Source organism: Pinus tabuliformis, chromosome 3_1, assembly GCF_031772625.1.
Source record: "Pinus tabuliformis cultivar Carrire ecotype Pingquan chromosome 3_1, CPIR1, whole genome shotgun sequence".
Classification (NCBI taxonomy): domain Eukaryota; kingdom Viridiplantae; phylum Streptophyta; class Pinopsida; order Pinales; family Pinaceae; genus Pinus; species Pinus tabuliformis.
Window position 1 is genome coordinate 402,217,038 of NC_142301.1, and position 13,924 is coordinate 402,230,961.

Genomic DNA, 13,924 nt, shown 5'->3' on the forward strand with positions numbered 1-13,924 from the left:
TTTTGCCTTAGCTTTGTTTTGGAGCCTCCCTACCAACCTTTCACAACAACATGTATTTCCTTGTCAGGCACACAAGCGTCAGTGATTTTCTTGTAAAATGCAAGTCTGTGCAACAGAGCTTGTTGCATTCCCCTCAAAGGTTTTTTCTCTAGACTTGGTCTAGCTACAGGCTGAGCAACTCCTTCAAGAAATTACACAATTCTGTTTGCCAACTTTCTGTTCTCCATAATTGCGCAAATATTCCTATCATTGTTCACTGGAAAAATTGTGCAATTCCTCCCAGAAGGACTGCTCAGCCAAGAAATTGTGCAATTCTGAGCAGTAGTCAGATGCTCTGCTTAGAAATTGCACAATTCTAGGTAGCCAACCCAACTCCCTCCCAAAAATGCACATTTTTTCTCCTCAGCTGAGCAAAGTATTGCATGTGTAGTTGGGTTGACTGGTTCCCTCTGGGACCGGGCAAAAATGATTTTCATGCATAGACTGCTTCTCCCAAGGAAACATACAAAGGCATCCCTTGATTCAGGGATCTATGTTTAGCAGATAGAGGTTACATGCAAGGATCATTTCAGAAACCTCCCGCTAAGTTTCGTTTTTCCTAGATTTATAGCATGTGCATCACAACCTTGAATCTATTGAAACTCATCAATCAGACACTGCAAAGCTCATTACTCACATCGACCTTGCATCTATGACATCCCACATTGCATGTAGGAGTCATTGACACACTCAAATCAACTATTTTGGGGTAAGCTCACTTTTCATGTCTTGTGTTGTGTTTCTGTCACTTTTTGTGTTTCACTTTATGTGAGTGTTGTCTGCTTGATTTCAATGAAAGCTTACTATCATTTTGATGTATGTTAGCTTGTAGCAGCACCATTTCAGTTTTCTTTCGCATCTCACTGCTGTCGCATGCATGACATTGTTTTGCACGGATGATCGCCGCTACAACGACTCACTTCACACACATGCATGCTTTCCCATTTTCTGAATCTTGTACTTGATGTTTGTATGTATGATCATTCACTCTTGTTTGCACTCATCTCGCCATGCATTTAGACTTCTCATGTTTTCTATCGCCCGTCGGCTAGACTGGGCTACCTTGGCCCAGACCGTGCCATTCCTAGATATCACTGCACATTTCTTGGAGGCCCAACACTAACCTCCAGGCTTGCATTGTGCAATTCTTGGAGGGAGTGTCCTGCTAACCCCAGAAACTAAGCAATGTAGTTTGCTTGTTTCTTGTCACTGTTGACTGAAATTGCACATTGCGCAGTTTCAGTCCTTAACAGGCTAGGCTGGACTATGCATTGCGTAGTTCCAGCAGTCATTTAGCCTCTTGACAGCCCAGACTATGCCTTACATAGTATTGGAAGTCAATCTCCCAACCTCTTGGTGGAAATCACGCAACCTTCACGATCAATCACACAAGTATGTAGCAAGTCACTCCTCAAGTTTGTTTTGGTTTTTGAATGATAGATTGCTTTCCATAAGTGTTGCTATGTCTCTAGGCATCACAGTTTTTTGGCTGTCTATCAGCAACGTAAGTACAATGGTCCTCAGGAGAGCAGAGTCAAAGGACATAGTTGAGAGCACGACATGGTTGCAGCCAAGAAAGTGTCTATGAGCTTGCCTACCTATGGATACATCAAGTTGTTCATGGACAAGGATATAAAGATCAATGGCAAAAACATCATAACGAGAAGCACCATCAGCAGTAGTAGAAGGCAGCACACTTGCACGCAACGAATGCAAGAGGAAGGTTTTTGACAGAATGGAGGAAGAGCAAAGCTACAATTTTAAAGCAGATCCACTCATGACAAGAGGATCTATGGAGATTGAGGCTATGATGTGACGATGCAACATGGATGTTACGTGAGGAACAAACAAGGAGTTGCATGTGCTGAAGGAACGACTCAAGGAAGAAGAAGAGTTGCATAGACGAGAGAATGAGTTGCAACAGGGGGTGAAACATGCACAAACAGATGAAACCGTGCCCGTACAAGTTATGGATCCATCCCAATAACTGGCACAAAGCAGACAAGGTGAGTAGTGAAGTTGATCGCATGCAAGGGGATTCAGCGGCATGCATGTTATTTTGTGCACACATGTGATCCCACCCATTTGGCACACTCACCAAGGGGAAGACAAGAAGCAATTTCAACTAGAGCTAAAATTATATTTTGACAAGTTGATGCACACGACCACCAGCACATGCTTGGATATCAGCACAAACATTATGCATCAATATGTTGCCTACCCTGTCGCACCCAAGATGACCATGCACATACTATCAGACAAGTGGGATGGAGGTGCCATATCAGTGTACCCGAATGCAACAGAGGCAAGAGTTTGCTTCAGCAAGATGTCACCATTAAGTGCATGGGCCCAATCACAGATGACCAAGATTAGCATCAGTTCACCACCATCGACCAACACAAGGATGTCAAAGAGTTGGTCTCACCACAACGATCCGAGTGTTAGTGATGTCTTGCATGGCTTGCTCAAGCCGTTATGTCTCACATGGGTACATGTGCATTGTAATGTAACATCTTATCAAGTGTAAGTTCAAGTGTCGATAGTGGGATGTAACAGTCATAGAGTAGATGAAGAGTCATGAGGGTAGATGAACTGTCACAAAGGGGAATGTCAAGGGCCACCCCATGCTTTGCTATAAATAATTCCCCATAACTCATTGTAAGGGATTTTGGTCAGCCAAGCTTTGATAGGAGTATCTTAGAGAAAGCTTGGAAAATATTGTAATGCGCCTTGGCTTCTCCACTGTGTAGAGCTAGTATATCTCTTTGGAGGAGCAGGCAGTTGTGGCTGTAACATTCCGCTATTGGAACTAGTGGTTGGACATGGATGTATTGTATGACTGGAACTTACACTTCTTAATATAATAGAGCCATCACGTTTCATGCATATGTCGTATTGTATTCCAACTATCTTATTTACTCTAAATGATATGTGTATCTGTTTTCTTACACATACATGTATGGACTATTCTGTATAAGTATGTATGAATCTTTCTGAAATGTGTTATTGGTTTAACCATCAGTTTCGATTGCTAGTTAACTTGCCTTCCAGCTTGTGATGCATCTTTGCTCGTGTGTTCCTTTCCAATCCATGTACTATTACATGTTTCCAATGGGTGCACTCACCCCACTTTCTGCATGTTAGAACTGTTCATGCACCTTCCTTGTCTTGCCCCAGCTGTCACACCCTTGCTACAAACAGGGATATCTTACTTGCCTCTGTGTAAAATCGCGGTCAAGGCATTACTGTATGACGCACTATTGGGACTCCTACACCAAACGATTTGAGGTCTAATTGGGACTTCGTACCGGGGAGATCCCCTGAAATGTTAGTGGGTCCAGCACCATCAATCCCATCCTAGAAATGTGTAGTGCAAGCCAGGCAAGACAAGGTTGGGGCCAAGGTAGCTCAGACCCATCAACGGACGACTGAGAAAAGTAAGGACTGAATGCATGTGTGAAGCTGGGTGTAGACATGAGTGAATGAACATGTATACAATCAGTAAGTGTGGGGTTGAGTCAAAAGGGGCAAACAATGAAGTGTGTGAAGCAAGTCGCCGCAACGGCGACCGTTAGTGTAGAAACAGTGTCATGCATGCAAAAATAAGGAATTGCAATGGAAAACTTGAAACAATGATTCTACAAGCTAACATGCATTTAAAGGACAACAAGTGTTCAGAAAAATGAAGAAAACAACACTCACACAAGCCGAAATACAAAAAGCGCCAGAAAAGCAAGAAAAGACATGAAACACAGACTTACCTGGAAAAGGTTGTGCTGAGTGTGTTGAAGGTTCCTAGATGCGTTGGGAATGCCAAAAATCTAATATCAAAGTGAAGAATGAGCTTGAAGCATCGAATAATTAGTCTTGACAAGATCTAGGCTTTTGACGCACATGCCACAAATATTGGAAAAATCGACACTTGGCGGGAGGTTTCTAAAATGACTTTTGAATTTAACCCCCAGTTGCTAAAAATAGATCCCTAAAATCTAGGGATGCATTTTTCTATTTATTTTTGCCTACTCGAGAAAATGTTGCCATGCATGCAAGGCAAGATTTCTTAGCCTTGGAGGGAACTGGTCAGCCTTAGGATGACTGCTACGTAGTTTCTAGGCTAAGTGGCTTTGGATGCCCGTCAATCTCTACGAAATTTCTGGATTGAAGCCAAGGCTACCAACTAGAACTGCGCAAATTCAGAGGGCAAGCCCAGTGATGGGCTGCTCTGTGGAATTTTGAAGGGGAAGGTCACCTGCATGCTCTGCGCAATTCTAGAGTGCAACTGGCTACTTGGATACTTTACGCAATTATAGAGGGCAAGACTGGTTGCCCTCTAGTTTTGCATAATTCTCCAAGTCAGCACAAGAACTAGTTCAAAACCAAGTCTCAGGAAGTCAGCTTGTGGGTGAATGGCAAACAAGCTAGCGAACACAAGCTGATAAGCCAAAGAAACTCAACTGAAAGCATACATACCTGGGCAGTGCAAGACATGCTACTAAGGATGGTTGGTAGGGATGCTCCAAAACGAATCTAAGGAAAATTTTTGGATGACGGTTGTAGCCGCTACAACATTTGCGACACAATAGTAGAATCCCAACTCTCTGAATGGGCCTTGTTTCGTGAAAAGCAAGTCTAACTCCTCCAGAAGTATTGTTCAATTCTCTGATCATCATGGTTTCGACACTAGTTTGAGTGAAAGATGTAGCACCTGCCATGCTCTTCATTGGTCAACACACATTCCAAGCCAAGTCAACTTAGTTGTTTCAGTTGGGGATGAGGGGTATATTGGTTCACAAGTAATATGACTATTAGAGTTTAAGTTTCATCTAGAAATTTCCCACCTGTAGATCACCTGGTAATGTAATGTACTAAAGCAAAACACTTGATCTACCTCTACAAACAATTTAGTGGAAGCTTAATCAACCATGAGCAACATCAATCATGAACACATATAATTGATAAGAAGGAAAAAATCACACATAACACAGAAGATATAACCATGGGAAATCACCAGCCTAAAACCCCATCTCTGTATTATCATACAAGTGGAAATATAGTTCGGATTACACAAAGCCTTAGGTCGGAAGCTATCCAACTCTCAATATAATCCCTCTGCTGCTCATAAACAATCAAAGGATTCTCACAAACCTTCTCCTCTTCCCTCCAAGCCTCCTATTTCCTTTTGCAGTTTTCCATGGGGTCCAGTGCTGCCACCTGTGTGAATTGGCCTCTTCACACACTCATTAACCTCTAATCTAACTGCACAAACCTGAAGGAGATAAATCCTCATCATGGATGAGCTTCCTTTATAGGAAAATATTCATCTAGCTGATAGTACACTGTCCCTTCTCTGATCTCAACTGGGTCTCTGATAGAATTGAAATGCATCAGTTATCCATGAGTGAATACACAGTGATTTGAAAATAATAGTTGTCACATGCATGCAATCATCAACAAACTATATCTCATTAATTTAACTACTTGTTAAATTAATCTAACTGAACTTGACTAAGTTAAAATAAGTCAACTGATCCTCTCAATACAGAACTCATCCTTAATTCCTCAATCAGTGGAGCAAATCAAGGACACATTCCCCAATTAGTGGAGAAATAATTGCATGTTCTCACAAAGACTTCAAGTTTGCTTTTCCTTAACTAATTAACTCATGGAGAATTAATTAATTAATATTCCAAACTGCTGGTAAGACCAAATTTGAATTTAATTCCTATAGATAGACCAGGGACTGCTATAAATAGGTAGGAACCCAGAAATGCTATTTTTAGAAGATTTTATTTTTAGCAGTTTCACCTCTCACCCAAGGTGGCCAAAATGCTCATTGGCCAAACTGCTATTTTTAGAAGTGCTATTTTTAGCAGTTCTATTTTTAGCACTTCCTAAATTTAGCCTTTCTTGTTGCACACTTTTCAACACTCCCTCTCAACAAGAAAGGCTTCCTCTCAAACCTGATCCTATAACTCTGGAATGTTTTGCATGCAACACATCTACCAAGTGCGGTTGCTCCAGCAACACTCAAAACAAAAAAACTCCCAACTGACCTCTCTGTTAGGCTAGAAACATACTATGATGCTGAAGCTCTACCTGCTACTGACAAGTGCTCCCTCTTTAACCTCTGCGCTACTGCAACATCTCCATGCATCTCGCACCATTGCACCCTTCTTTGTGCTACCCTGAATTGTGCAACACACTTGTGCCTCTCGCATTGCTACAGCTTGCATGCTCTGCGTTGTCCTGAGATTCCCTGCACTGTAGCTCTCTCTGCCGCTCCATCTGCATCTATCTCTACACAATCAGTTAGTTCCTGCTACTCCACATCGGGGCTCCAGTAGCAAGGTCTCATCCAAGATGTTGGGTACCTCAAGGATCCTGCCCCTCCTCCTTGGGACTATCACTCTATATTTCCCCACCTCCTACCGGGAGATATGGGTACATGTGATCCCTCTGCCCACCTGACTCGAAGTTTCCCCCTACTGGAGGTCTTTGCATGAGTAGATGTCTCTACTCGATCTCCGCTTCGCTTCCCATGTTGTGGCTGCTCCACAACCTCTTGAAGCTGCTGCACCAATTGTGGCTCCTCCAGAATCATCTAAGACATCTTCTGGTGTTGCATGTTGAGAGGTAACATACCCTCCCTCTCAACCACCAAGTCTCCATCAGTTTCTTTGCTGCTCAAGGCTTTGCACGCATCTTGAACCTCAAGAGCATACAGGTTCTTGACCCGTGAACCAATCTGCTTCACCTGTCTAGTGATGATGTGTCTAAGGAAAAGCTTTCCCTTACTAAAGACTACATCATAGCCTCTGTCTTCCAGCATCACAATCGACACCAAGTTTCTCTTCAGTCCTGGTACATACTTGACATCGGTCAAGGTAAGGCGAGCTCCATGCTCCCTCTGAAAAATAACTATGCCTTTACTTGAGACACTATACTTTTCATCATTACCCATCGCTATGAGTATCTAGAGATATTTCTCCTCCAAATTACTAAACAAACTCTTGTCGCCGGTCATGTGGAAAGAAGCTTCATTGTCAAGAAACCAACCACTTCCCACCATGGATGAAACCATGCATGTGAAGAGTGTGAAATCCAACTCAAACTATGAAGCAAGTGCCTCACCTTTAGATCCTTCCCCGGATCCCTTCTTGGATTTCCGATGTGGATAATTTACAGCATAATGACCCACCTCATGACAACAAAAGCATCGTACTTTCGATTTTTCAACCTTCTTCCCACCATTAGAGGAACTAGATTCGGAAAGAGAAACCTTCTCCTTCCCCTTCTTTGCCTTACTCACTAAGGCATAGTTCTCCTCATCCTCCATGGATGAAGAACCGTCTTTGGTGCTCTGTCTGATCTCCTCTTGCATCAAATATGACCATAGTCGTTCCCAATCTGGCAGTTTCTCCCTTCCATTAACCGATTCCTGGTAGCTATGCTAGCTTTTAGGAAGGACAAGGAGTGCTAGAATCACCATATAATCATTAGTTATCATGACCCCTACACTTGCAAGCTCATCCCTGCATGTGAAGAGCTTGGTTAGATACATAGAGATCGTCTCATCCTTTTCACACTTGATCTTTCGAAGTTTGTCCTTAAGTTACAGCTTCCTCTAATCACTGCTATTCTGATATAAATATTTCAATGTTTTCCACATTGCAAATGGAGTCTCCTTCCCATGGAGGCTTAAGACAATGTGATCTTGCACTCCCTCCAAGAGAATTCTCCTAGCTCTAGCCACACACTTCTTCCATTTCGCCAGTTGAGTAGCATCAATAGGATTAGGGACTTCTTGATCAATGAAGTCCTTAAGGCCATTATCTTCCAATACTGCCTCCATGCGATCCTTCCAAGCTATATAGTTTGAGTTGCCATCAAGGGCATACTCATGCCTCAAACTATAGAATGCCATCGGTGAAATAGATGTGATAAGAACTTGATATCTATATCCCGAATAATAAACTTTGAATTCCTTCTTGTATACTATTCTTCCTTGATCACCTGTGCTCTGATACCATGTAGAATTTTCTCTACAAATCAGCTAGCTCTGATACCATGTAGAACTTTTTCTACAAATCAGTTAGCTTCGATACCATGTAGAAATTTCCCACCTGTAGATCACCTGGTAATGAAATGTACTAAAGAAAAGCAGTTGATATACTTCTACAAACAATTTATCGGAAGCTTAATCAACCATGACCAACATCAAGCATGGACACATATAACTAATAAGAAGGAATCAATCACACATAACACAGAAGATCTAACCAGGGGAAAGCACCAGCCTAAAACCCCATCTCTGTATTATCATACAAGAGGAAATATAGTCTGGATTACACAAAGCCTTAGCTCAAAAGATATCCAGCTCTCAGTACAATCCCTATGCTTCTCATAGACAGTCAAAGGATTCTCATAAACCTTCTCCTCTGCCCTCCAAGCCTCCTATTTTCTTGTGTAGTTTTCCTTGGGGTCCAATGTTGCCACCTGTGTGAATTGGCCTCTTCACACACTCACTAACCTCTAATATAACTACACAAACCTGAGGGAGATAAATCCTCATCATGGTTGAGCTTCCTTTATAGGAAAAATATTCATCCAACTGATAGTACACTGTCCCTTCTCTGATCTCAACTAGGTCTTTGACAGAACTGACATGAATCAATTATCCATGAGTGAATACACAGTTATCTGAAAATAATAGTTGTCACATGCATGCAAGCATCAACAAAATATATCTCATTAATTTAAAAACTTGTTAAATTAATCAAACTGAACTTGACTAAGTTAAACTAAGTTAATTGATCCTCTCAATATAGAACTCATCCTTAATTCCTCAATCAGTGGAGCAAATCAAGGACACATTCCCCAATTAGTGGAGAAATAATTGCATGTTCTCTTTTTTTGATTACAGAGGAATCAACAACTCGAGCAACCTCAAAACTCACGTTACACGGGGTCGATTCTAACCGCTACCACTATAACCCCTGGGAAACTACACCTGCACCTCTCCATAGCTTCCGGGCTAGTCCGAGGGATTTGAACTCGTGACCTTCAGTACGGAGCCCGCCTTTTTAACGAACTTCACCGCATTGTGATTACCAACTCGCCTATCCCCGTGGGGCTAAATAATTGCATGTTATCACAAATACTTCAAGTTTTCTTTTCCTTAACTAATTAACTCATGGAGAATTAATTAATTAATATTCCAAACTGCTGGTAAGACCAAATTCAAATTTACTTCCTATAAATAGACCGGGGACTGCTATAAATAAGAAGAGACCCAGAAATTCTATTTTTAGTAGTTTCACCTCTCACCCAAGGTGACCAAAATGCTCATTGGTCAAACTGCTTTTTTTAGACGTGCTATTTTTAGCAGTTCTATTTTTAGCACTTCCTAAATTTAGCCTTTCTTGTTGCACACTTTTCAACACATCTCTTGTGTTGCTATGCTGACAGGAAGCCCGGGTAGTATCCCGACAGAGTCATGCATCAACACAAGCATTGCTCCACTTCTAGAAAGACTGGTCAGTACCGCGACGGAGTTACTTGTGTCACCTCTTAGCGTAGGAAGCCTTTCTCTTCCTTTTCCTTATTCATTTTTTTAAAATTTTCATATTTTCATTTTCGAAATTTTTCAAAGAATTGTGCAAGGCACTTATTTATTTTAGAGGCAGAAGAGGGATCTCGACTTATTGAGAGTAGAAGAGGTTGTTCCTTTAGAGGAGCATGTTATGTATACCTCTAACATACCTTTTAAGTTTTTCCCCATCACTTGACTCTACTTGACTGATCTAACAAGGATTAACCCAAAAATAACCGACTAGAGTAGGTGGTACTAGTTAGAGTGCAAGTGTTGTGTTTTCACCTTTCACTTTGAATAGAACCTATTTTCCATCGGTGTATCATTGACTTAAGACAACAAGTTCTACATAAAGAGAGAGGACAATAGATAATCAAGTGTTGATAGCTATAAAAGTACTCTTGTACTTTGCTTGTCTTAAGAGTCGCACACGGTTTCATGAAAAACTAACCTACAGACGTAAACAAAAAATCAAAACAATAAAGAAAAGAGCAGAAAAAAATGCAAAAGAAAAGCAGGTAAGCAAAGCAAGAAATCAAGCAAACAACAAACAAGGAAAGCAGACGTGCATGCAAGAAAACAAGTCATAAAGAAAACACTACTCCTACTCCTAAGCTAACATTGCATGGGTTTGCTCATGCGAAGTGATATTTCCAATGCAGCCACTGGCACATTTTTTGACCCATGTTGGTGAAGGCATGGTTCACAAACAAGACTGTCAAGTGAACCAACAAACATGAAATATATAAAAATGAAGACCAACACACTCTGAGTTTAAACGCATCCACAGAAAAGAAAAGAGTGAAAGAACAAGACAAGCACTCTATGGACTTAACATGGTGTTGTGACACACTGCGTGAAGATGATAAGAATACAAACTCTCTTGACTATGACACATAAGAAAACATGAGAAAGAGAGACAACTTACATCTTGCAAGTGTTCTTACTTTGTATGATTTCTCTAATGCATGAGTGATGGGATCATGTGATTCAGGTGGAGGAAGCGAAATCTGTGTATTGGATTGATCTTCAATGCAAGAAGATGAGTGATGAGGAGTCTTGGGTGTTTCAACAATTTCATGATCAAAAGTGAAACCAACCTTAGGACAGAGAGGGCCTTACATAACCATCAGCTCAGGTTGAGTGCCTCGAAAACCTGCAGGGTTTCGACTTCATCGATAGATAGATCATCATAAATAGGTGGCTTTGAAAGATCAGCATTGATTGAATCAATATCATGATCGAATATAGGAGTAAAGAGATCATGACATCTTCGATTAGAAAAATCAATGAGTTCATTGACATCCTCATGATTTGACGAATCATAGAGAGGAGTAGATGAGAAGCAAGAATGTTCACCCTCTGTGTTTCCAGAAAAAGTAGATGAAAAATCAAGTGGATTTCTAATGAAATATTTGTCCTCTCCGCTACCAAATCATGGACTGACATCAGGTGTGCTTTGCGAATGATCGGAAGTATATGCATCTTGGTATGAATTTACACAAGGAAAATCAGAGATAGCAAAGTCACCAAAGATGTCAGGAAAAAGCGAAGGAGGCGGGGACAGAAGGAGGGCATCCTTCACTGTGGCTTCATGCTCATATTCCTAGTCATACTCATCGTCAATGATAACGTAGGCTGGTTATGTAAAACCAACTCTGTCGATATCTTGATCCTCGTTCAAAACAAGTGTAGAGTCTGGAACGGAAGGACACAAGAAAATGCAATCCAAAGGATCAATAGAACATGGAGATAGAGTTTGAGGTAACAAGTGCATATAAAAACCCATGGGATTCCCACTCAAATCTGTGTAGAAATTAAGAGTAGTGAGGGTGGGAGAATGTAACAGTTGAATAGACTTGTGTGCACACTCTCCGACATCACTCTACGTGGGTGGAGTTGTTTTATGAGGGGAAGGTGGACAGTCACTTGGGACAACAACCATGTCCAATTGAGATTGTGTAGCTCCATCAACAGAGTACGTTAAGCGGGGTTTGAGCTTCTTCTTCACTTTGGGATAGAGTGATTTGATAGATACATACTCATATATGTCCATAAGTAATTGGAATTTCATTTGACTTGTAAGAGCTTCAAAAGGGAGTAGACGGGAGTGCTACCAAAAATCCATTAACAATTCATGCGGGGTCTTATGTTGTTTTAACATTTTTTTATCAAGTGCTTCAAGATAAAAAATGGTGAAAAACATATTCGATTAGATCATTGAACTGTTTGAATGAGTGCACACAATTAGGAGGCAGCGTGCAACACCATAGCAATGGGTATTCGTGAAGTGTGTGTGCAAGCAACATACTGACCTCTACTTCATTAAAACCTTCCACATTCTCCATGAATGTATGGAAGTCATCTAAATGCTTATGCCAAGCCACTTCACCTTCACCATCATACGCGAGTTCAAAAAAGTCATCAAAGAAACCCCTATTGACTTCAAAGGGATGTCCCTTTGACAAACATTACGGAGGGTTAACTGTAACGATATCCATGATAGATGTGCAGAGATTCAAAATAGGACGTGAGGACTTAACTTTTCATCTGACCCTCCTTCTAGCACCAAAAATTTTGACAATGCTAGATCCGCCAACACGTTAGGGGATCTCCCTGGTAAAAAGTCCCAACTAGACCTCAGATCGTTTGGAGTAGGAGTCCCAATAGTGGGTAGTACGTTATTGCCTTGACTGTAGTTGCATAGAGAGGTAAGTAAGATGTCCTTGTTGGAAGCAAGGGTGTGACCTTACAGTGAGTCAAGGAAGGTGCATGAAAGGGTCTAACACACAGAAGGGGAGAAGAGTGTGCCCCTTAGCAGCCTGTGATGGCACGTAGCTTGAAAGGGATCACATGAGATGAAAGACATCACAAGATGGAAAGCAGGATAGCCGTCAATCCAAAGTGACGGGTTATACCAACAACATGCTTCGATAAGATTCATATAAACACATAAGGAATAGTCCATACATATATGCGTAAATTATAGCTACACACATCATTAGAGTAACTAGGGTAGTCGAACTACAATAACAATATATGCATGAAACATGTTGGCTATGTTATATTAAAAGAGTAAAATATCCAATCATATGTAGAAATTTTGAATAATCTAACACATATTCAACAGAGATTATCCTGATCATGTACTATTGCGGAATACATACACAATACATAAGCTCCTCTACGTTGATCATCAATATACAGAAGCAGAAACATTCACAGGTGCACATAGAAGCATCAATCAAACTCATTAACACAGTATGTATCCCGGGGAAAGCATCTCGCTAAAAACTCCACACTATCTGTATATTATATTGATTGAATCATGTAACATTACAAAGTACAATGCTTATCACAAGCAATCCAGTACCAGCTCCACCTGTTACACACAATACAGCTCAGATCTGATCTCCAAATCTATTCCACTGCTTGCCTGCCTCCACTGCTCAATACCTGCTCAAGAACTGATGAGAATGGCTTCCCAAACTCGTATTTCACCTCAAAATAATCAATCACACTTTGCTGGACGTGAGAAAAGGCTACAATACTGGGAAAATACGTGAGCAAACTCATTGGCACACTCAATCCCTTGATTGTGCAAATCATCATGCACAGCTATAGTCACAAATGATAGCAATCTGATCCTCTAACACCTGTCCCTGCTGAACTGAACATGCACTGACATGCAACTGAGTTAATTGATGTATTCTATAGTTGTATTATGAGTTAATAACTTGTGAATTAATTAATAACTAATTCACCCAACTCATCTCTAGTCTATTGATCAGTTAGACTAAATACAACTAGTTTAACAAGGCTAAACTGAACACAACTCCATCAACTGCACCTCCAGTCCACTAAACTCAACTCACTTGAGTTCTAACTGAAGTCCTGCATGCAAATATTAGTCATCCCATAGGTAACCACATATTTCCCTCTGGGATCTGCATGTACCACATCCATAGCTCATCCTGAAGTGCTCCAAGAGAATAAGATCAAGTTTATAGTCCAAATATTATTATGAGACAATAATATTTGACTTTTCTATTTTTGACAGCCAGTCTAAAAATAGACTTTGATCACTCACACTGTGATCACTCACACTTTCATAAAAAATAGAAGTCCATCTATTTTTCCCAACTTGACCAATCATCCATAAACAACAACCTGCAACCCATAGACATGATCCATATGTCTAAAAATAGACATAGTCTAAAAATAGACTTGCGCCAAAAATAGCCTGCGGGCCCACTTAGTGAAGGCGAATCTTTTCACTAAGCTCCATCATCT